This window comes from Lissotriton helveticus, chromosome 6, assembly GCF_964261635.1.
Source record: "Lissotriton helveticus chromosome 6, aLisHel1.1, whole genome shotgun sequence".
Lineage (NCBI taxonomy): Eukaryota > Metazoa > Chordata > Amphibia > Caudata > Salamandridae > Lissotriton > Lissotriton helveticus.
In genome coordinates this window covers 1,928,767,544-1,928,790,855 of record NC_136067.1, presented here as the reverse complement: position 1 = coordinate 1,928,790,855, position 23,312 = coordinate 1,928,767,544, and the positions used below count along the sequence as shown (strand labels likewise).

At 45.7% G+C, this 23,312-nt stretch overlaps 1 long non-coding RNA gene across 2 annotated transcripts in view; it reads left to right on the top strand.

The window, feature by feature from the left end:
* Nucleotides 1-23,312, top strand: part of LOC144761961 (uncharacterized) — a 326,519-nt gene that overhangs the window by 143,932 nt on the left and 159,275 nt on the right. For both annotated transcript variants that reach the window (XR_013595982.1, XR_013595983.1), the window contains exon 2: nt 4,501-4,942. This is a non-coding gene — a long non-coding RNA (uncharacterized LOC144761961). The remainder of the gene's footprint in view (nt 1-4,500; nt 4,943-23,312) is intronic.

The following is a 23,312-nucleotide window of genomic DNA, read 5'->3' as shown; positions in this document are numbered from 1 at the left end:
ATAGTCAACCGATGCTGAAGGCTCCCCACTGCCCGACACAACAGAAGCAGGAACCTGATGCAGGCCCGTTATCCAACAAAATTAATAAGTCGACCCCTATTTTACCCGATCACGAGAACAAAAACGACTCGCCACATTATCATATCTTACTGGCACCTGAATACAAATCAAAGGGTCGGCAAGACATCCTCAACAGATCGAACATAATAAAATTAGTGGATGGCATCTCGGGGCTTGCAGGGTTGGCTTCGAACAACATTGAATCTATTGAGTTCCTCCCTCCCAGAGGCAAGCAACCGTCTGAGGTAACCCTGGTGTCATTCAAGTCGGCCAGCTGGGCAGGAGCTTTTTTGGATCATAAGGCTACCTTGCGGAACTAGGGTATTAGAGTGTATCCATATTTCACCCCAGGCTACCCTACATCCCTGTTAACCCAGCCGACACCATCTCAAAAAGCTGCAACCATCAGCTATTTCGGGGGCGGCCCCCTCCAGACCATACTCGATCCTAAAAAATGCGTCTGGACCTGAAGATCATCATAAAACCTCCCCAACAGACGTCTTCAACGCTGACCCAAGTCTAGGCTGGGGGTGGCTCCCAGCGATCTAGTCAACCAAAAGCTTAGAATGACCTCTTGAGGTAGAGCTCTCGGTCTCTAATCACAAACCCTTGGGAAAGTCAATCCCCCTAGTAGCCTCACACATAACTGCAGCTAACTACCAAGGACATCCCACCTTCTTAATGTGTTCCTGGACCATCAGCGGCCTTCATAAAAAAACTGCGAATCATGACACTCTCTCTTTTCTATGCGAGCATGCAGCAATAGCTCTGCAGGAAACCTGGGCAACAGATGGACGCCCGATTATAGGGTACACTGAATTCTGGAAACCAGCACTCAGGGATAGCTGCTACGGTCATTCTAAAGGTGGCCTGTCAATATATATATCTAACAACTTAAAAGGTTCAATCAAACAATTACTCATCGAAGAAGACTGGCTACTCGGGGTCAAAATCAACCCGTGGCGCAAACAGCACTCACTTTTCCTTTTAAACGTGTACATTAACCCCAGTACACGTACCAAAAAAGACTATCTGGCCCGTCTAACAGAAATTATGAACGACATAGCCGCAGATCACCCAAACTCAGATTGCATTGTCACGGGGGATTTTAACACCAACCTATTCCAGGGAAAAACAGCAGACACTGAAGTGCCCTTCTTGTTTAACATCACCGAGGCCGTGACACAAACCAAACCGCCGAACCAAGCCCATAGTCAATTGGGTGAGCTCTGCGTGATGAGATTCTATAGCGCAGGTTACCTGGTAATGAATGGTAGGTCTGCAGGTGACACTCCGCCAAACTGGTCTTGGTCAAATGGTAGCAAACACCCCTACCTAGATTATACCATCTGTAACTCAGACCTACTCCACTATCTGGCCAGCTTCTGTATCCACCCACAAACTGAAAGTGACCATAGGCCAAAGATTATTTCCTTTAACACAAAGCCAGGGACTCACAAACCAGCACCCCCAACCTGTCAGGGTACATACACGGAAAATCTAAAACGTCTCAAGTGGAGCGATGACATTAGCTCGAACATTCAACATGCATGCATGGACTTTATAAAAGGTAGAATCAATCAAGATGCCTCCCCGATTGCGACATGGACGACGCTCTGTTCCCACCTGACCAGTTGTTTTCCAGCAAAAAGGCAGGCCCAAAGTCTAACTCAGACTCGCAAGTTCGCAATCTCTCTACAAACAAAATCACTTAAGAAAGCTAGAAACAATGCATTGCGGTTACTCTCAAAATTTCCGGGGAATAGCGAACACCTAAATACTTACCAAACAGCCCAAAAGTTAATCAGGCTGGCGATCATCAAAGACAAACAGATCCATGAAAACCAATTCTGGTGCAAATTGGTGTGGGAGAGTAAGTGTAAAAACTCAAGGAAATTCTGGGCCCTTATTAATCATTCAAACCCGAGTTCCTCAAGCTTCGGATCAGCAAATATCCAAGAAGCAGAATGGGCAACATACCTCACTGACCATTTCAGGTCACAAGAACATCCGGGACCCACAAGATGTGGACTGCCAAGTGAGACGGAGATCGGCCCCTGTATCAAACGGAGCGCACCCACTGAGTTGTCACATTTGATCAACGAGGATCATCAGGTGCCCCAAGACAGGGTCATTACAGCAGTGACAAAAGCAAGACAAGATGGAGCACCCGGTCCTAATGGCCTCCCACAGAGCTTGTTCAAATCTGATATAGCTTTCTGGTCAGGAATGCTAACAAATCTCTTCAACTATGCACTGAGAACTGCAACAATCCCAGAATCATGGCGTGGTGCAATAATTCACCCCATTTATAAATCAGGATCACGTGCTGCCCCCAACAACTACAGACTCATTGCCCTTTTGGATATCGAGGCCAAACATTATTCAGGGCTGTTCCTGGAGGACCTGAGGCAATGGGCAAAGGATCATAATCGGATACCGATGGACCAAACAGGGTTTGCTGCCAACTCAGGGACCATGACCAACCTACTAGCAGTGTCAACCATTGTCGACAAAGCCCTTTTAACTTCTAGGTTAGTGTTCTGCTGCTTTGTAGACTTCAAAGCTGCATTTGATAGGGTCCCCAGGGCGGCTCTTTGGGAAAAGCTGAGGAAGTGGGGAATTCCTGATAAATTACTGGACGCAATCATCCAACTGCATTCACGCACCTGGGTTCGGGTGAAGTTAGGGTCCGGCACGCATCTCTCATGACAATTATGACAACTAGAGGTGTTAAGCAAGGATGCATGCTGGCCCCTCTTCTTTTTAATTTGTTCATAGCAGACCTATCGAGGACCTTGGACGACACAAATAGTCACCCGCCAAAGGTAGGAAGCACGGCATTAAGTAACCTTCTATATGCCGACGATCTGGTTCTGTTTAGCTTCACCAGGGTCGGGCTGCAAAGGCTTCTTGATACACTGTTTCAATACACGACCATGAACCAACTAGAAGTCAACTTAAAGAAAACCCAAGTCGTCCCGTTTGGGAAGAAACGATATGCAGGTGGCGGATGGTCTTTTAACAACACAAGCCTCGCCATAGGTCAGTCGTACAAATATCTAGGTGTCCATTTGGACTCTATGGGTAACCTTATAAAACAGCGTAATGAGATTGCAGTTAAAGCCCCGACACTTGGGGTGTCACTAACCAAGCTCTCGAAAAACCTCTCATGTCCAACTCTTTCGCCCCTTCTGGAAGTCCTGAGAGCAAAAATCGACCCTACTCTATCGTACGGCATAGGGATATTCAAGGGCAAATTGAACACTGCTTTAAACCAGCATACGAACAAAATTTATAAAAAGGTTCTCCGGCTGCCCAGTTCCGCATCCCCAGCACAGATAAGATTAGAGATGGGGTTACCAAATTATGAAGCTTCCAGTATCGGTGTATACCTTAACCTTTGTCACAAACTAAGACAGGCCGATTCAGGCACAGTAGAATCTCTAGTCTGGCAAGAAATTATCGAAAAAAACCCAGGAGGAACATTTGGTTGCCTTTTCAGAGACTACATCCAACAAATGTCAGTAACCGACCTCTGGGCCCTCAACCCTAGTCAGTCCGCATTTAAAATCGCAATCAAAAAATGTGTGAGAATGAGATCACTCATCATAGATAAAGCATTCTTCTCGAAACGCAGTCACTCCTGGGCAGTTGTTAACTCCTATAGTCGGTTAACTCCTGCCACTTACTTTTCCTGCACATATTCACTGTATCTAAAACGCAGTCTTATATCTATTAGAATGGGTGACTGGCGATTTTTACAAAACCTACCCCCTTGGCGCCGCACGGTGGCGGACACAACATGTAGAGGGTGCGGCAAAGCAGCAGAAACGTTGCTGCATGTGGTTTGCATCTGCTCGGCTTTCAACCTCCAACGTAGGCGCAAGCAGGGCCGAATGGAATAGGCTGGGTGTTCTGACTTGTAGGCAAGCCGTCATTGTAGCTCTGAGCCCTGAAAACACAGACTTAAACATAAGACTGACAAACTTTATTCAGCAAGTGTACCGTAATTTTAAGCAAAAGAGGTCTGCTACCGCTTCCCCCCTATATTTTTAACCTCAAAATGCACTTTACAACATATTCCAAACCGCTAGGTAGTCTGCAACAAAAAGAACATGCACAGTACCACCAGAATATGGTTTGTTTTTATATGTATGAAATTACAGTTAATGGGAGTAACACAAAAGGGGCCAAGACATTTGCACATTATGTTTTAATCTTCCATGTTCTTCTCGTTCCTCTTGCATTTTTACCTCTCTTTTAAAAAGGCATGTAATTTGGAGGCATAGGTCGTGTAAGATGACTATTTATATTATGGCTGTTTAATCGATTGTTTCTATTGTGCTTATTTTTAAGTCTGTAGATAACGTGAACTTGTAATCCGCTTTTAAAGATATTAGTTTTATATCTAAATAAAGCTTTTTTTTTTTTTTACAGAGACTGGCCTCCATGGTCTATGGAGTACCCCGGACCAGGGTAGGGCTATTTCCAAATCACTTATCAAAACAGCATATTGGCAATATAGAGATACTCTCACAGTCTCTCAGTCTAGGCATGGAACTTTAACAAATGCCTGTCTTACAGTTAAGGAATTCTTTAAACAGGAAGAATTTCTGGATGAAGTAGAACCCCCACTAGCTAGACAACTGCATTTGCAATTCCGGTGTGGAACATTGCCTCTCCAGGCCTTTACTGTCAAGAGGGCGCGTACACCACTGGTCAATGAGCTGCAGGGCCCGGCCTGTAGTGACACAAAAGAAACTATTGAGCATATTATGTTCTTCTGCCCAACCTATTTGACCAATAGGAGGTGCTGGATTATTCCAATTTGTCGGAATTTGGGAACCAGCAAGTATGAAGTAGCTCTCAGGATTTTGAGGTACGATACATGTAGATGGATGGTTTTTGCTCTCTCTTGATGTCTGATGGGTGTTTGGAGAGTGTGGCACAAGATGGGCATTTGTCATGAAACTTTGTATAGTGGCAATCTATAAAACAATATTTGTAAATGTTACTTGGAGAAGAAGGCAACGCATTTGTGTGATGTATGTTGATAATCGAGGCACAGCATGTGTTAAATGTCTCAATTTTCTAATTACAGCATATAGAAAGAGGTGATGTTTTTATGGTTGCAGGAGCTGCCAATTCTCATTCTCTCTCTTTTTTTGAACGCCCTCCCTGAAAACATGTTTTCATTCGCTCTCCTGCTCCCTCACTCTATCCTGGACCAAACTTGTTTTCATTCGCTCCCCTGCTCCCTCACTCTATCCTGGACCAAACTTGTTTTCATTCGCTCTCCTGCTCCCTCACCCGATCCTGGACCAAACTTGTTTTCATTCGCTCCCCTGCTCCCTCACTCTATCCTGGACCAAACTTGTTTTCATTCGCTCTCCTGCTCCCTCACTCTATCCTGGACCAAACTTGTTTTCATTCGCTCTCCTGCTCCCTCACTCTATCCTGGACCAAACTTGTTTTCATTCGCTCTCCTGCTCCCTCACTCTATCCTGGACCAAACTTGTTTTCATTGGCTCTCCTGCTCCCTCACTCTATCCTGGACCAAACTTGTTTTCATTGGCTCCCCTGCTCCCTCACTCTATCCTGGACCAAACTTGTTTTCATTCGCTCTCCTGCTCCCTCACTCTATCCTGGACCAAACTTGTTTTCATTCGCTCTCCTGCTCCCTCACTCTATCCTGGACCAAACTTGTTTTCATTCGCTCTCCTGCTCCCTCACTCTATCCTGGACCAAACTTGTTTTCATTCGCTCTCCTGCTCCCTCACTCTATCCTGGACCAAACTTGTTTTCATTCGCTCTCCTGCTCCCTCACTCTATCCTGGACCAAACTTGTTTTCATTCGCTCTCCTGCTCCCTCACTCTATCCTGGACCAAACTTGTTTTCATTCGCTCTCCTGCTCCCTCACTCTATCCTGGACCAAACTTGTTTTCATTCGCTCCCCTGCTCCCTCACCCGATCCTGGACCTGTGCTATATTTATCACCTGCTCAGAGCACGTAGTAAATGTATGCAGTAAACCCCCATGGCAAAATCTGTGTGGTCTGTGTGGTTTAATGACCGTAAACATCAGTCCTGCACTATACTTTTCCACTCATAATTGCATGGTACTGAGGCGATTTTACTGGGTGATAACTGGTAAAATTGCATGTGATTTTACTGCGGTCCCAGTACAGTGCAACTCATAATTAGGCCTTAAGTAAAGTTGAATTCCTCTCCTCTGATTTGTCACGAGTGGAGTAATTTGACAAAATCAGTTTCTCTGAATCAAGTAATTCCAAAATTCAGTGTTGGCAATTCATATTGAGGTTCAGAATTTGTGAACTCAACAATCCTGTTCTTATCTACTAGTTGGTTCAAGAGCACAATGTTGCAGCCAGTCAATTAGTCACAAAACTTTATTCGGCCAATCATGGTCATAAAAGTACATATGATAAAAGCATTTCATAAATATAGCAGTATTACAGAGCTCAAACACATCAAAGGACAGGGTACAGAAATACAGTTAGTTTCATGAAACACACTACATAGAAGACATGCCAGTAATAAGATACATAACAAACAGATATAAAAAGGTCAGGTGGGTATCAGATTAATGATTACAAAATTAAAAAAGTTAAACATAGGGTCAAATCCTAAAATACTGATATGAAAAGCATGGAGATGTTATATTGAGACATATTTGTTTCTAACCCCCATTGAAAGGCGGACAAAGTTTCCCACTGCCATGCACATTTTCTCAATCTCCAGCCTTTGCAATGTCTCAAAAGCCTCCTTATAGGAGTTCGTATTAAAGGAGAAGAAAATAGGGCACAGAAATCTCTTCCTAGCATGACCATAAAGAGCACAAAATACAGTGTGCTTTGAGTGACAGTGTTATTGCACAGGAATCTTGGCAGTGGTTCTCCCCAGACTATGTTCAGAGGAAAAGCCACTATGAGGTGCAATAGGCTTAATCGCAGCCTTATTAATTAAAACCTGAGGTTCCCATTCGGAAACCAGGGGAGGTAAGGCTTACACCCATCTGTCAGATTGATTGGATTGTAAAAGTGTCTTACAAGCACATTATCAAATGACGCTTAGTGAGCTTTACTTTGTCTGTTCTGAAAAGCCTTCTTTACCAGGGAGATAGCCTTGGAGTCAATACTTGCTGTATTTTCAGTGTAGTCCTTCAGACCCAGCTCTAGGAATTTTTTTTTCTGTATTGGAGCCAGGGTATGGTGAGAGCATTTTCCAGTATGTTCTTTTCGAGTTGGGCGTCAGGGTTCCCCCAAATTCTCAGCCATAGAAGTAGTGGTGTCAGCTTTATCTTGTCACCTATGGGTGTCAGGCCCAGCTCTGAAAGGCACATAAAAGCGAGGAAATATCGGGGAGCTGCCAGTAGCCTGAGGTCAAATTTATTTTCTACCTGCTGAATTGACCCAGAACCTTTGAAGCCCTAGATCCCAGCATCATAGGTCGCCATAGAGACACATTTACTCCAAAAAATCTCTGTCAGTTGACCGGTTGGTGACCAAACCTTCTTGCAAATTAGTAAATCTCCTCCACAGCTCTTTGAGTAAGAGCAGCCCTGGATTGATTTAGGTTCAGCCAGGTTAGGCTTTAAAAATGAAACCATTTCACTCTATGGATTTCTGTTCCCCTCAAAAAGAAGTCCTTGTTTTCACATTTCTAGGGCCTAACCTCCTTATAAAACATTGTTGCAAGTTTGTTTTAAGCTGGAGATCCCCTAAAATTATAAAATCCATCTAAGAGACGCTAGAGACCAATAGCGGTCCTCACCATTAATACAGCGTTGTCTGAACACAACAGCACAGGCAGGGCTCTTGACTTAATTCTATGGAGATCCTTGGAATTCTAAATCATTTCTATAAATGAGGAACAGGAGAGGGGTCAAAACACACCCTTGTCTCACCCCTAAGTGTGACCTAATGGTTTCTGTAAGTTCCCCATCTTAACACATCTAACTCTGGTATTGGTGTCCCAATCCATTCTTTGTAAAAGCTCAATTAGATCTGGTTCAATTCCCATCCTGGTCATGCAGTCCACTTCTTTCTCCAGTTGACCAAGTCAAAGGCAGAGGAGATGTCCATGAATGCAGGATTAATGGAAGCTCTCTGTACCTTGACATATTTCCCTATTGCCAGTTGCAGGTTAAGGCACTGCTCCACAGTGCAGACCCCTGGACGGAACATTGGACATTGGATAGGGACTGATTCTCCTCCAGCCAGGCTTCAAGTTTTATAGCTAGAAATCTTCCCAAAGTTTTTAGGGAGCTATCCAGGAGGGTTATGGGACGATAACAAGCCAGGGAGTTCCGATCCCCCTGCTTAAATATTGGGCCAAATATGGCTGTGGGCCATGATGGGATTATGTCTCCTTTAATTGCTGCTTTAAAAACATCAGTTAAAATGGGAGGCCAAAGCATTTCATTTCCATTGAAAATGTCCAAGGGGACCCTATCAGACCCAGGGGCCTTCCCTGCAAGGCTTCGTCTAATGGTGGCAATGACATCAGTAGTGTCTATCATGTCACTCACAGCTTTGTGTGATCCTATACTGTGACTATCTTCTCAGCTTGGGGGGCTAATGGCCTTTTCATTTATAGGGCTAAAAATATTACCAAAGTGCTCAGCCCATGCTTCTGCTGGTATTACCGAATCCATAGTTGGCTTATCATAGCTGGTAAAGAATGGTTGGTTTACTACCTTCCAGAAGAAAGCACTGCCCCTCAGCCTACATGCCTTGTCCAACTCTTTTTAAGCTGCCCCTTTCAGCTCAGCTTTTCTGACCTCCAAGATAACTTTGTATGCCCTACGAGCTAGTTCTATCTCTTCTTTAAAGCAGGGATTTTTAGAGGACTGCTCTTAATTTTTTTTTAGCATCTGTGCACTCATAATTAAACCAGCTGAGGGGGGGGTGTGGTGGTTTTGCTGAATGCTACATTCCCTCCTATGTCTACAGAAAGTCAGGACACTCCCAGCATCTCTTTAACACCACCCAATCTTGAGGTTTCTCTCTCTTCCTTTGCACTGCTTACTTTAGACTCTACCTTAGCCAAAATCTCCACTTTTACCTGGGGCTCCCCCAATGACCCTCGCCTGACCAGCTTTCTAAAGACATTTGAGGGGATTGCTACCTGATTGTAATGTCTATTTGCAGTTCCCCTATTAACCTTGGCTTTTTTCCACAGGCTTGGAAACACAATATAGTGACTCCATTTATGAACAATCATTTTCAATGCCAAGAGGGCGACAAGAAAAAGTCATAATTTAACCAACCACACAAACTGTAGGCAGCGGATGTACGTTGTTACAACGCATGCTTTTACCACGCATGCTTTTACAACGCAGGTTTTTCAACGGAAGTCGTTACAACGACTTGCGTTGGGGGGTGCTGGATAGTGAATAGTTTAATTTACTATTCCAACTCCAGTCCCCGTGGATAGTAGGGAAGTTGTTGGATAGTAAATTAAACTATTACCTATCCTAGAGCGCCCCCCCAGCGCAATTCGTTGTAATGACTTGCGTTGAAAAACCTGCGTTGTAAAGGCACTGCGTGGTAAAAGTTGCGTCGATAAGGATGTTTCCCGTAGGCAGCTACAATGTCACATAAAGACTTTGTAACAGCAACTTTAAAAAGGAAATATGAAGTAAATCACCATGTAACTGAGCACCAGAAGTGCAGGAAAAATAAATTGCCATTTAAAGAACAAATGTACATAAATAAAATGTTGGCGGCATCGCCCTGATTTTCAAATCTTGCTACACCTGCTCTTTCGTTAAAGAGACTCTAGCTGGCTGAGAGTGCGCTTGCTTCGGGCTCTCTTTGAAAGCCTTCTATACTATGTCCAGGTTACTTACATATCATCCGCCCGGACCCTCTAAAGGAGTTTTGGTTGTCACTTGTGGAAACTGTCAATATCGTGGCCACAAGGACAGCTAATTTTAGTGTCATCGGAGGTTTGAACCTGCACTTAGAAAATCCCCAGGATTTGGAGTTGTGTAACTTCTTGGCTGATTTAGTGCCTGTCAGATGACACAACTGGTGCAGGGTCCCACTCACTCTGCAGGACATCTGCTGGACCCTGTGTTCTCAAATCTTCCTTTTTTATCAACCCACACTCCTATCCTGGTCTGTGGTCAGATCACTATTTGATCTCTATGTCTCTCTCTGGGGTCCTCCCTTTGCGAAAGTAATGTCAGAAGGTTGTTTTCAAACGTCCGTGGCACAAACTTGATCTCGCCCAATTTCACGACCTTCTCTCTAGAAATGCCTTCAGCATGCCAGACGACCTTGATGCTGCTGACAAAGCTCTCTCAGATTGGATTCGCAGACCCCTTGACGCACTCATTCCGGCGAAGTGGTCAGCTAGTCGTAACTCCAAATCCAACTCATGGTACACCGACGATCTCGCCATTTTGCATAAAACCTGCAAAAGGTTGGAAAGGGTATGGAGATCCAAGTATGACCCTTCGCAGAAGAAATGTTATCAAGCAGCAATGAAAAGCTATCACAGAGCCATTCACACAGCGCGTGCAGCTTATTTCACTGGGGAAATCAGGAGTAGTAGCAATCCTTCCAAAACTATTTTTTCTATAGTGAAGAGTCTGAAACAGCCTGGGGTCCAAGCAGTGCCTTTTATGACATTTAACTTGCAGTGTGAGGCTCTTGCCACCTTATTTGTTGAAAAGGTGGAAAACATTTACTCATCCTTTACCCACATCGTTACGAGTCCTGACCCTGTGCTGGGTCCACCCCCAATTCATATTCTGGCTGCCCTCCCGCTGGTCTCCTTGGAGGAGCTACGGTTGGTTTGCACCAAGATTAAATCCAGCTCCCCCTCTGACCCCCTTAAACCTGACCAGTTTATGAGATCTTTACCTGTGCTCTTAATAACTTTGAGCCAGGTGATCAACAAATCTCTGTCCAGTGCGGCTGTTCCTAACACTTGGAAGCAAGCAAGGGTGGTTCCTCTGCTTAAGAAACCTACCCTGGACGTTGCCAAACTGGAAAACTATCGCCCGATCTCCCTTCTCCCGTGGATCGCTAAGATCACTGAGATGCACATCAATTCCATCCTTACTAGATTTTTGGAAGTGAACAACCGTCTGGACATTTCTCCACTCAGACCACAGCATGGAGTCTGCCCTCCTGGCTGTCATCAAGCATCCCAGGGTCAGTCTAGATGAGTGGCGTATGTCGGCTTTGATTCCTCTAGACCTCAGTGACACGGTCTCTCATCGGATCCTGTTACCTAGGCTAAATGAGGCAGGTGTCACAGGCTCGGCCTTGGCCTGGTTTGCTTTGTTTCATTCTAACAGGAATTTCCAAGTCGTGGCTCAACCGTTCACTTACACGCTCTTGCCAACAAACAAGGGGTCCCGAAGGGCTCCAGGTTGAGCCCCCCGCTTTTTAACCTCTATTTGCAACCTTTGGCGGTCCTGGCAAGGAGCAGCGGGATTACCATTGTATCATATGCTGATGATACACAGCTGGTGGTTGCTCTCTCGGACGACACTGGGCGGGGGGGGGGGGTGGCAGCATCCAAGTTTCAGGAGGATCTTACGTCTGTCGCCGAGTGGATGACTGATAACTGTCTCCAACTGAACTCCAGCAAGTCAGAGGTCCTGTTGGTGGAAAATCATCAAGAGCTATGGGGGGGATCGGTGGTGGCCAGCCATATTGGGTTCTGCACCTACCCCTAAGCAGGTGGTGAAAGATTTTGGTGTCTGGGTCAATTCGAACCTCAACTTTCAATTTCAAACCAAGAAAGTTGGAGGGACCTGCTTTGGCATAATTCGGGGGCTTAAACCGTTGCTTGGGTTTTCTGACCCACCCGTTAGGCAAATGATTATTCAGGCCTCCAATTTATCAAGACTGGACTATGCCAATGCACTGTACATAGGGGTAAATAAGACCGAAACCCTGAGATTACAGGGAGTTCAAATTGCGGCTGATAGAACCCTGCTGGGTCTCCCCAGAACTTGCCCCACTTCTAGGGCAATTTGCTGGTTGCATTGGCTGCCTGTTGTCAACCGAGTAGAATTCAAGGTCCTCTGCACTGCATTCAAAATCTTGAAATCTTCCTCTCCGGCCATCTTGTCCAATCTACTATTACCTTATTCCCCTATGCACAAACTTCGTTGCTCGGGACAACATCTGGCGATTGTGCCTCGGGCGCGGGCGGGCGCTCCTTCCGTCTACTGGCTGCCAAGCTCTGGAACGCTCTGCCACTTCCCATTCGTGCCATGGAGAACTAGTTGGCTTTCTGCAGGACTATTAAAACCCACATTTTCCCCATAGCCTAGTGCCTTTTTCTGATTGCCAGCCTCTATGTTTTGCTTCAGCGCTGGGACCCCTCTTCGCTGAGGCAGCTGTGCGCTATACAAAACATGCTAGCATAACATAAGGCTCAAAAGCCAGAGCTGCTGATTTTGTAACTGGGGAACCAGGTTTGAGTCCCAGCGCTGGTGTCCTATCCTGTGATTATGGGCAAACACTTAATCTTCTGGTGCCTAAAGAAATTAATATAGCTTTGTTTTTATGTAATCTAATGCTCATGGAAAGCGTATCAGTGCCCTCAGGCTGGGTTTGCACTATATAAAGCAGCAACAAGAACAAGCATTTGCAATGCCAATAGGTCTGGCATTGGCCTCCACCCTTTTCGAAATTCTTGTTTTTGTTTTGTCTTCGTTTTTTAAAAACTTTATTGTACAAGAGCGGCTGGGCCCTCATCAATCTATAAAAAAACATTGGCTAAAGACAAAAATGTGTTTTGGTCTCAAAATACCATAGAATACCCTGGCACTGAAGGGAACTACTTTGTAGGTGGCTGTGCTCCTTGTGAAAGGGCAGAATGCCATAAGTCGTAGTGAAGTCAGCCAATGGCTAAAATGGATGACAAACTGCCCTTTGATGCATACTGGAGTGGGTCGAAGACAAATGTGAATGATGTAACACAGACTAATAGGTGAAGTGTTTCTGAAAACCCCTAGAAATAAGTATGTCATAGACATAAGTTTAGTAAAATTAAAAGGGCTTGGCTAACTCCAAATAAGTCTATTGGTCTGGTGTTGGCTGCTAGCCTCTTGACTTTGAGAAAGAAGGCAATAAAGAAAGAAGGAAAGAAAGAAAGAGGGAAAGAAAGAGAGAAATCAAGAAAGATGATACGCAAGAAAGAAGGCAAGAAGGACTGAAACAAAGAAAAGAAGAAAGAAAGAAGACAAGCGAGAAAGAGACAAAGGATAAAGAGAGGGAGACAAAGAAAGAAGCTAAAAAAGAAAACAAAGGAAAGAAATAGGAAAGAAACAAAGCAAGAATGAAAGAAAGGTAGATATAAATAAGGGAAGGAAGGAAAAGAAAGAAAGAAAGAGAAATAAAGAAAGAAGACAAGAAAGAGACAAATAATAAAGAGAGGGAGAGAAAGAAAGAAGGAAGGAAGCTAAAAAAGAAAACAAAGGAAAGAAATAGGAAAGTAACAAAGGAAGAATGAAAGAAAGGAAGACAGAAATAAGGAAAGAAAGAATGTAAGAAAGAAAGAGAAAGAAAAGGAAAAAAGGGAAGGCCAAAGAGACAAAAAGGAAAGAAACAAAGAGAACAAAGGCAAGAAAGAAGGAAAGTAAGAGGGAAGGAAAAAAAGATAAGCAGTTCAATCTGACATGGGCGAAAGAGCACACTGATTAGGTTATATTCAAAGTTTATGTCAGCTAATGTAAAATAGCATCAGTCAGATACATAAGGCCACTCTGGAAGAAATTTAAAACAGCATTAGCAGGAGATGGGATCTGATAAAGCTAGAATGTGCCCTGTGCTCACATGAAAAGCGTCCTGCTATCACATCAGGTTCTAAATACAAAGACAACACTAAAGTAATTTTAAAGTAAATATAATAACACCGGAACTGAAGGGAAGTACCTTGTGTGCAGATGTGCTCCTTGTGAAAGATCAAAATGCAGTCACTCAAAGTGAAGTTAACTAGTGGTTTAAGTGGGCTGACTCATTGCCCCACTCTGTATGCTGCAGTGGGCGTAAGCAAAATCGGAACAACACGAAAGCAGACCGAGAGGTGAAGAGAGGTAGCTGAAAAGCCCTTTAATAACAAATTAAGTATTACACACATATAATTTGAGTAAAATCAAAAGGGCTCAGCTAACACAAGACTTAAAAAAGGCACACAAAGAGTTTTGTCACTGAAGAGAGAGGAACTAATGTGTGAACAATGTGCACAAGCTTTGTGCACTCAAAATAAAAGGAACTGACCCACTGCCCTGCTCTGTGTGGTTTGGTGGGCAAAATAGATGAAGTCTGTTGACCAAAAGCCCCTTTATGTATGTAAATTATATATGATTTTTTGGGGGAACGCAATAGTCTGGCGAGACAGCTGATGGGTCTTAAATTCCAAATGCAAAAAGGCCAATTCCATTTGTAAAATTCTCTCTAATGATCACCGCATTTCTCTGTTACCCGTTCTCTAAAGAAATCACAAAGGCTACTATCAATAAACAACTGTCCTCTTCCAAGGTAAAATATGTGTCTCTTGGATACTGCACATGCTGGCTTCAAACCCAGCCAGGGAACAGAACCTGTTCTTGTTGCTCTTGACGATTTCTGCATTTTTCTTGACTGAGTGGTTCTCCTTGACCTTTCTCTTCTCTTCTGTGTGCTGGTTCTCTTTAAACTTTCCATTGCGTTTGACAATGTCTCCCACTACCGCCTCCATGCTTGTCTTAGGGAGGTAGGCGTGAAAGACAGTGACTTTGTTTGGTTCTCGTCTTTCGTCCATGAAAGAACACACACTGTGGTCCTTCCCCCTTTCTGCTCCTTATTTCTCCCTGTCCCTAATGGTGTTCCTCGTGATGCTGCACTGAGTCCTACAATAATTTACTTGTATTTGATCCTACTGGCACAACTGATTAGGATCCATGGGTAGGCTTCCGCTGTTACACTCTCACGACAAGGCCACCCAATAAGTTTTTTTCTTTGGCTTAGAGTTTGACACCCATTCTCTCTGTGAGCACCTAAAGCAGTGCCTTATAGACATTGACCCTTAGTTGGGGAATAACCAAGCGAAGCTAATAAAACCGAGATCATCCAGGAGTGAACATAAGAAAGAATAAATATAAGCAACAGCGGACTAGAAAGACCGCAACTCAATCATAATTTGCATAATATATAATGTCCTGTGCACAACTTATTCGGCACCTGCTGCTGTTCGGTGCCACTGTCCAGCAAATCAAAGATTATAACAGATGGAAAGGTGCACCAGCAAATAGTGAAAATCCAATATGTATTTGGAATATGTCCGGCTGCATCTCTAACACCACCAGTGAGTCCTCCACCTTGGGATGAATCATAGGACCACTGGACAGTCTTTGCCAATAAACTTCATAAGTGTCTGAAAAGAGAGTCCTATTTTTAACTCCAACCAAGGCCTGGCAAATGGTTCACTCCTAGCAGCTGAACTAAATAAATAAAAGCATTGGATCTGTCATCCTCAGTACAATGGGGGTATCAAAGAGAGATTTTTACTAATTTCATCAGTAATATCCGAAAGTTACTGACTCCGCTGATGAATTACTGTGAAATATTTTCAGCATATATATTGTGGATGGACTGTTATGTTACACGGTCTAAGAACACATTTGTCTGATATGATTTCAAGTCCTGTGGAAGTTCCAGGAGTAATGGGAACGAAACGTGTTGGCTGGGTTTTATCCTTTTTGATTACTGAAGGAATACAATAAAGCACATATTCCAAATACATTGATTGGCTGCCCCGGGACACCAAGGGTGGCCACCTACGAGGGCGGCCACCCTTAGTGCCATAGGATGGCACAGACCCTGAGCGGTCTAGTGTTTGGGGGGATTGGAGGTCCCCCCGTGATGTCACTTCCTGTATCTGGGGGAGGGGGGAGTGGCTATATAGTCCAGGGGGCGAGGGTCAAGCGCCCTCTTTGATTGTCGGCCGTTGATCGCGCTGACCCTCGCCGGACCCTGAGTGGGTGCTGCCCGTTGCTGTTTTTTACCTTTGTCTTTTACCCTAAGTTGATATGACGATCTTTGGTTGATCTAGAGGAAAGCACTAGGAGCAGCAGGTAGTACTAATAGGAAGCTAGTAGGTGGGGGGACTCTGGGGCGGCGGCGGCCACACCCAGAGCCATGGCGGAGTTACAGGGCGATCCAATGCAGAAAGGTACAGAGAGGTACCCTCTACAGAAGCACCGGTGGGTGCGTGAGCAGAATTATCCCCCAGGGAGATCCACGCTGTGATGGATCCTGGAGGACCGACGGCGCCCCGTTAGTCCTTCGGGCGGTTGTAGACCTGAGCAACCGGGGTTGCCACAACGCTCTGCCCCCCGAGGGGGAGGGGCTTGAGCAAGGGGCGGAATAGAGGTCCGCCGAGGGGAGGGGTTAGACCTTCCCCCGAAACTGACAACGCCCCCGCGGTTAACACCCCGGGGGGTTATGGCTCATCATTGGGCGGGTCGCGAGAGGCGACCTGCTCTGGATCGACCCGTAAGATAACCCAACATGGTGGCATAATGTATATGCTAATAAAACTGCAACAACTTTCTCCATCAATCTTGTGTTGTGTCGGTTATTGGTGGAGTGGTGTGTTGTATGAAGAAAGGTCTGGGGTTGGGCCGATATTGGCACTAAATGGATTTCCACTATTTCCTGGTGCACCTTTTCATATGTTATCACATAGGATTAAAGTCTGCTGATCTTTTGCAAGGATATTACACCTATTCCGGTTTCCCATGTTCAGAACTTACAGGAAATATTTTGACCAGCAGCTTTAATTTTGGGCACTCATGACTAAACTTCCATCTTTCTGCTTTTTTCTTTTACATACTTTAAGGAAGGCTTCTTCTACACTCTTATGGAAGGCATTCTGCAAGCCAGTGATCTTGGCTCTGATTTCCTCCAGACTAGACTGTTGTTATGCAGTGGATTCAGGCCTTTCTTGGTATGCAATCTATCAGCTCCAGCGCGTCCAGTATGTGAATGAAAGTTGGTCTGTCCCGTACAGAAAAAATACGTTATCATTTAAAGGCTTTCGATTAGCGTCAAATTTGCATTTTTTATATTAGTATTTCAGATCACTTGAATGAAAAAATTAAACTTTATTGTTCAATTAATTAAAATTGTTACAATATTCTGTCAATAAACTAAGGTATGTTTAGGATCTCACACAATTTTGATAAGAATGAAAAAACGTTAAAACGATTAAAATGGTGAGAATCGGGCAAAGTGACAGATCTGCAAGTGATAGTCGAGGGATTCGCGGACTACTATCGTGCGGTATATACGTGCGCAAGTGACTACACTTAGGATGAAAACGGGGCAATGATACACGACATCCAGTTGCCCACATTGTCAGAGGAGGACAGGAAATACCTAGACTCCCCCCTTACTAATGATGAAGTGGCGCAGGCCATCAGGGGTGTCCATTCCGGGAAGGCTACGGGCCCAAATGGTATTCCCATTGAATTATACCAACTAATTATTTATACCAGCTAATAAGGTGGCGCGTTCCTCCGCGCAATGTTCGTGGACAGCAGGGAAAAGGGCCAACTCCCGTACGACCAACGAGTGGCAAACATTGTGGCCATCCATAAGGTAGGTAGGCCAAGGACACAATGCTCCTCCTTCGGCCGATCTCATTACTAAATGCTGAGCCTAAGGTGTTAGCAAAATTGCTGGCGACCAGGCTTGTTAAAGTTATTTCGAATCTGATACACCCAGATCAGTCAGGCTTCATGCCGCGCCAGAACACGGCCCTCAACTTACGACGGTTACACTGTATCCTAGGGGGGGGCATCAAAGATTCACGAACCAGCGGCACTGTTGTCCCTGGATGCGACCATGGTATTTGATAGAGTCGAGTGGCCCAATTTATTCGCCGTGTTAGGGAAGTTCGGTATTGGCCAGGATTTTATCGGATGGGTCCATCTCTTGTATACAAGTCCCCTGGCCAGAGTAGTGGTGATTAATCACAAGTCAGCTGATTTGCTCTATATAGAGGCACGCGACAGGGGTGCCCACTGTCTCCATTGCTATTTGCATTGGCCCTTAAGCCATTGACGGCGTGGGTCCGATGGGACCGATCGATTCGAGGGTTCGGTTTGACCCCGGAGTGGGAGGATAAGATTTCACTGTTTGCAGATGATATTTTGTTATACCTCACTCCTCCTGGGGAGTACTTGGTCAATTTTCTGGATGTCCTGGCAATCTTTGGGAGATATTCCGGATTCGCCATTAATTGGATGAAGTCGGTACTCTTCGTCATCAGTGGTGATCCTCCCACGGTCCCGGAGTCCTGCCCCCTACAGATCGAAGCAGTGGGATTTCGTTATTTGAGCATATATGTCACCCCGGACCCGAAAACTAGATTTGATAATAACTTAGGGCACCCACTGGCCAGATTTCGTAGAGACGTGGAGAGATGGAAACAGTTGCCCCTTTCCCTTTTAGGTAGAGCTGTATTGTTCAAAATGATGGCCCTCCCTCGCTTTTTGTATGCGTTACAGAACTCAATGGATCCGGTACCCCCATCATATTTTAAGGACATAGAATCCCTCCAAAGGCAGCTTCTTTGGGAAGGCAGACCGCGTATTGCATTTTCCAAGCTCACACTTCCATGGTATGACGTAGGAATTGGTCTGCCAGACCTCCGAAAGTACTAATGGGCTTCCCAGCTGGCAGCGAATAACCACGCAGTGTATTGGTTCCCTCTAGACCCTGGATTTGCGATGGACCACGGTCAGATGCCAGGGGAGATTTGAATTTGAATTTTGAAAAATTTATAAAGCGCACGTTCACTGTGCAGTTTCTTGGCGCTAGAGGATTCTTGAGCTGAGGCGGACACTGGGGCTATGGGCTGAAAACTTGTTGGAACAAAAAAGTCTTGAGAGCTTTGCGAAACTCCAGATAGGAGGGGGAGAGTCTGACCTGGGGTGGGAGAAGGTTCCAGAAGGTAGGTGCAAGAACCGAGAGTTTCTGGCCTCCCGATCTTTTTTTCTTGAATCGGGGGATAACTAATAAAGATTTAGAAGAGGAGCGTAATGCTCTAGAGGGACAATAATTAGCGATGGTGGAGTTGATGAAAGCATGGGCAGTGCCCGCCCGAGCTTGAAACGTGAGACAGCCAAGTTTGAAAAGGGCGCGTTGTTTGATGGGGAGCCAGTGAAGGGCAATAAGAAGTGGTGAGGAGTGATGATGTTTGGGTAGGCCATGTACCAGGCGAGCAGCCTGGTTCTGCACCAGCTGGAGACGCTGGAGTGCGTAGGCGGGAGCACCGTTATAAATTATGTTCCCGTAATCGATCTTGGATAAGACCATGGCCAACACTATGAGTTTCAGTGTGGAGGGAGAAAAGAACCGGGATACTTTCCTGATGATGCGAAGGGTGTAAAAACAAGAGGAAACAACCGAACTGATGTGAGAATGAAGTGTCAAATCCTGATTAAGAATAATACCAAGGGTTTTGACTGAAAAGGAGGGAATGGGAGGTGAGCCAAGGGAAGGGGGCCAGAAAGAAGGAGCCCAGGGGTGGCCACTGCCTCCAGTCAAAATCAGTTCTGTCTTATCCGGGTTGAGTTTGAGATGGTTTGCATTCATCCAATCCCGGATAAACAGCATGACAGACTGGAGGCTAGCGGCGCCAGATAAGGGGCAAGAAAAATTAAAAATGAGTTGGAGGTCATCAGCATAATTGTAGACTGTGACCTCCAGTTGTTGCAGTGCAAAAATAAGAGGGAAAATGTAAATATTGAATAAGAGTGGGGAGAGGGAGGATCCCTGGGGGACGCCACAATTCACCCTGCGGGGCGGGGCAGAAAATTCAGCAAGGTGGACTGCCTGAGTGCGATCGGCCAGGAAGGAGCCTATCCAGGTTAGTACCTGTTCCCCCATGCCCGCCGCCTTGACACGGGACAAAAGGATGGAATGGTCCACTGTGTCAAATGCGGCGGACAGATCTAGGAGGACCAGGGCTTGAGGGGTGTTGGTGTCAAGTCCCTCCCTGAGTTGGTCCATGACCCAAATGACCACTTTCTCGGTGGAGTGGCGGGGATGAAAGCCCGCCTGACAGGGTGAAAGATAATTACTGTCCTCTATAAAAGAGCTCAGCACCTGAGTGACGTGGGACTCAGCTACCTTTCCCAGATAAGGGAGAAGGGATATGGGGCGATAGCTTGCCGGAGAGGACGCGTCGGCGCCCGTTTTTTTTAGTATTGGAAGAATTATGGCAGTTTTAAAGGAAGCAGGGACAGAACCAAGCATAAGGGAATTATTCAGGAGAGTAAGGGCGGGGGCTGGGCATGCAGTGAAGATCTGACAGAGGATTCGTGCCGGGCAGATGTCAGCTGGGGAGCCCGACTTGACACGCCTCAATAGGGGGAGTTGCATAGGGGCTGGGAGGGGGGATCTTGGGAGAGGTTCTGTCTGATGATGCCAGCTCGTGGACGGTGGAGAAGATCTCCCAAGACTGGTTTTCTGCGGTTAAGATGCGCCCAGAAAAGTATTCTGTTTTGGCTGTCAGGATGGCATGTTTATATTCACTGAGTAGGGTGGTGAAGAGTAGTTTTCGGTCGGGCAATAGGTCCTTCTCCAGGCTCGTTCAGCCTGCCGTAGCTCTGATTTCCTGGCTTTAAGGCCAGGATTGAACCACTTGTTAGCATTGTGGGTAAGGTTGATGATGACCCGTTTCAGGGGAGCCACTGGGTCACAAGCTTTGGTGAGCCAGTGGTCCAGAATGGTGGCCTGAGAGTATGGGGCTAGGCCCGATAGATCTGGGCAGGTGGCAGTTAGTGAGTTACACAGGGATGGTATATCAACTTGGGTCCAGTTCCTTGCCCAGGTGTTTTAGGGGAGGAAGATGTTGTTTTGTGGCTTAAATCCAGTGAAAATGCGAGCAGAGAGTGATCTGACCATGGGCAGGGCGATGTGGTAGGAGTGGAGGTTGGGATGTTTGATGTCCAAATCTGATCGAGAATGTGGCCCTTGATGTGAGTAGGGCCATGGACATGCTGAGTGAAATTAAGGCTGGAGAGTAGATGGGTGAAGTCTTTAGAAGTGATGTCTTCAGCGGGGTCAGTAGGCCAGAAATTAAAGTCCCCCAAAACCAGGACAGCGGCATTATTGACTACCAAGGTGGCCAATAAGTCCTGGAAAGCAGAAAGGAAGCCAGGAATTGGCTGGGGTGGTCTGTACATCAGCACACAGGTGATGGGGGTCTTAAACGAGGTTGAGCGTACTACGAGGCAGTCAGCTGCTGGCATCTTAGGTGACGCGAGGATCTGAAAGTGGAATTCCTTGCGGGCAATCATGGCTACACCGCCACCTGCTCTATCCTCAGGTCTGTCTGCGCGAAGCATGGAATAATGAGGCGGGAGGGCTGCCAGTACACTCGGTAGGGAATCAGATCTGTACCAAGTTTCAGTTAGGAACAGTAGGTCAGGGGAGTTGGAATCTAGAAGGTGGAATATTTCAGTCTGATGCTTGATGGCTGATCTTGTGTTTAGGAGGAGAGCAGTGGTGGAAGGGGGTAGGGGAGGAGACACGGTGCTCATAGGAGAGGCAATACCAAGGTTATGAACATAAGTCAAGGTTGCAAGATTTAGCGGCCAATGTTTATTAAGGGTATGCAGTTGTTCAGAGGAGTAAGTTAAAAAACGCGCATAGCGGAGAGCCCCTGGCCCCGGTCGGTCGCGGACGGGCGCAGACGGGCTTGCCTTCAGAGTTATCACGAGAGCCATGTACAGCAGAAACGGTAGATTTCCTCTGGCTGGACCCACGGCACACGCGGTACACGTGTGGCACACAGCCACTCGGAACTTCCAGTGGGAAGGGAAATTAACCCTGACTACCCCGTTGTGGAATTCGGAAAGATTAGGTAGCCTGGGCAAGACGAAGGGCTTTGACAAATGGGACCTCATCGGGATCCCGCAGATTAAAGATGTCTGGGGGAAAGAGGAAATCCTTACATTCAAAGCCCTACGGGACAAATATCATCTACAGGAGAGTGAGCGGTATCGCTACATTCAGGTTAGACGTGCCTTGTTCACAAATATCCCCAGGGGACCAGTGCTCCCGGAGGCCTCCCCTTTGGAAGACCGGATATTTGACGGCCACCTCCCAGAACAAACTATCTCACAAATCTACAAAAAATTAATAAATCATGTGGGGGATCCGTTGGCAACACTTAGAGAGCAGTGGGGAGTGGACGGACTAGAATTAGATGACGAAGACTGGAAGGAAGCAGTTTCCTCCCCGAAGGTAGTGGCAGTATCCATGAGACTGCGGTTGGTCCAGTTAAAGATCCTACACCGCTCCTATATCACGGGGCCTCGGCTGGTACGGATGGGGCTGGCAAATAGTGATGAATGTCAGAGAGGGTGTAGTTAGATCGGTACGTTTATGCACATCCTATGGCACCGACCTGTAATACATGACTATTGGGGTCAAGTTAACGAAAGGATCCGAGAGGTCATGGGAGTAGAGTTGGCGCTGGAGACACGTAGATCTCCAGCTAAATATTTGGGAACTCACTGACCTGACTACTTCAGGGAAAGTGTGGGTAACTCTGGCATGCATGATCGCTAAACGTAACATTGCACAGCTGTGGGGTGCTAGTCAGGCACCCCTAATAGGGAAGTGGATGGAAGATCTGGATTGGTGCATGTTCACGGAAAGGTCCCTCTATGTTGATGATGTTGCCCTGGGAAGTGGGGGAAGGTATGGAGAGCGTGGAATGGATACAGAGGGCATATATGCACACCTCCGTTGACGAGACATGCTATATTGGTGTCGGAAACTCAATGATCCCTACTACATTACCCGATAACTGATTCTGATATTTGTATATGTGTAATTGTTTCATATGAACATCAAGATTGTCACCTGATGCCTTTTTCGTTTTATTTTTTTTGTAGAATGTGTTAATAATTTTTTTTTTTTTTAAACGATTAAAATGGTAAAAGAACTATTGCTAGAACTATTTCATATCACTTGTATCAGCCATGAAGCCAAATTGCTCACTGGTCCAGGCTCTTCACTCTGAAGCTGCCCATCTCTTGAGTAGTCCTCTCATCCACCATGTTTGCTTTGGTGACAGGTCCTTAAGTTGATTGGGGTCTGTACTTTGGGCCTACTTCACCTTCCATTATAGGAATCTAACTGCACTCCTCTTACTTGAAAGCCACAAAATCTTGATTTTCTCTATTTTTGTCG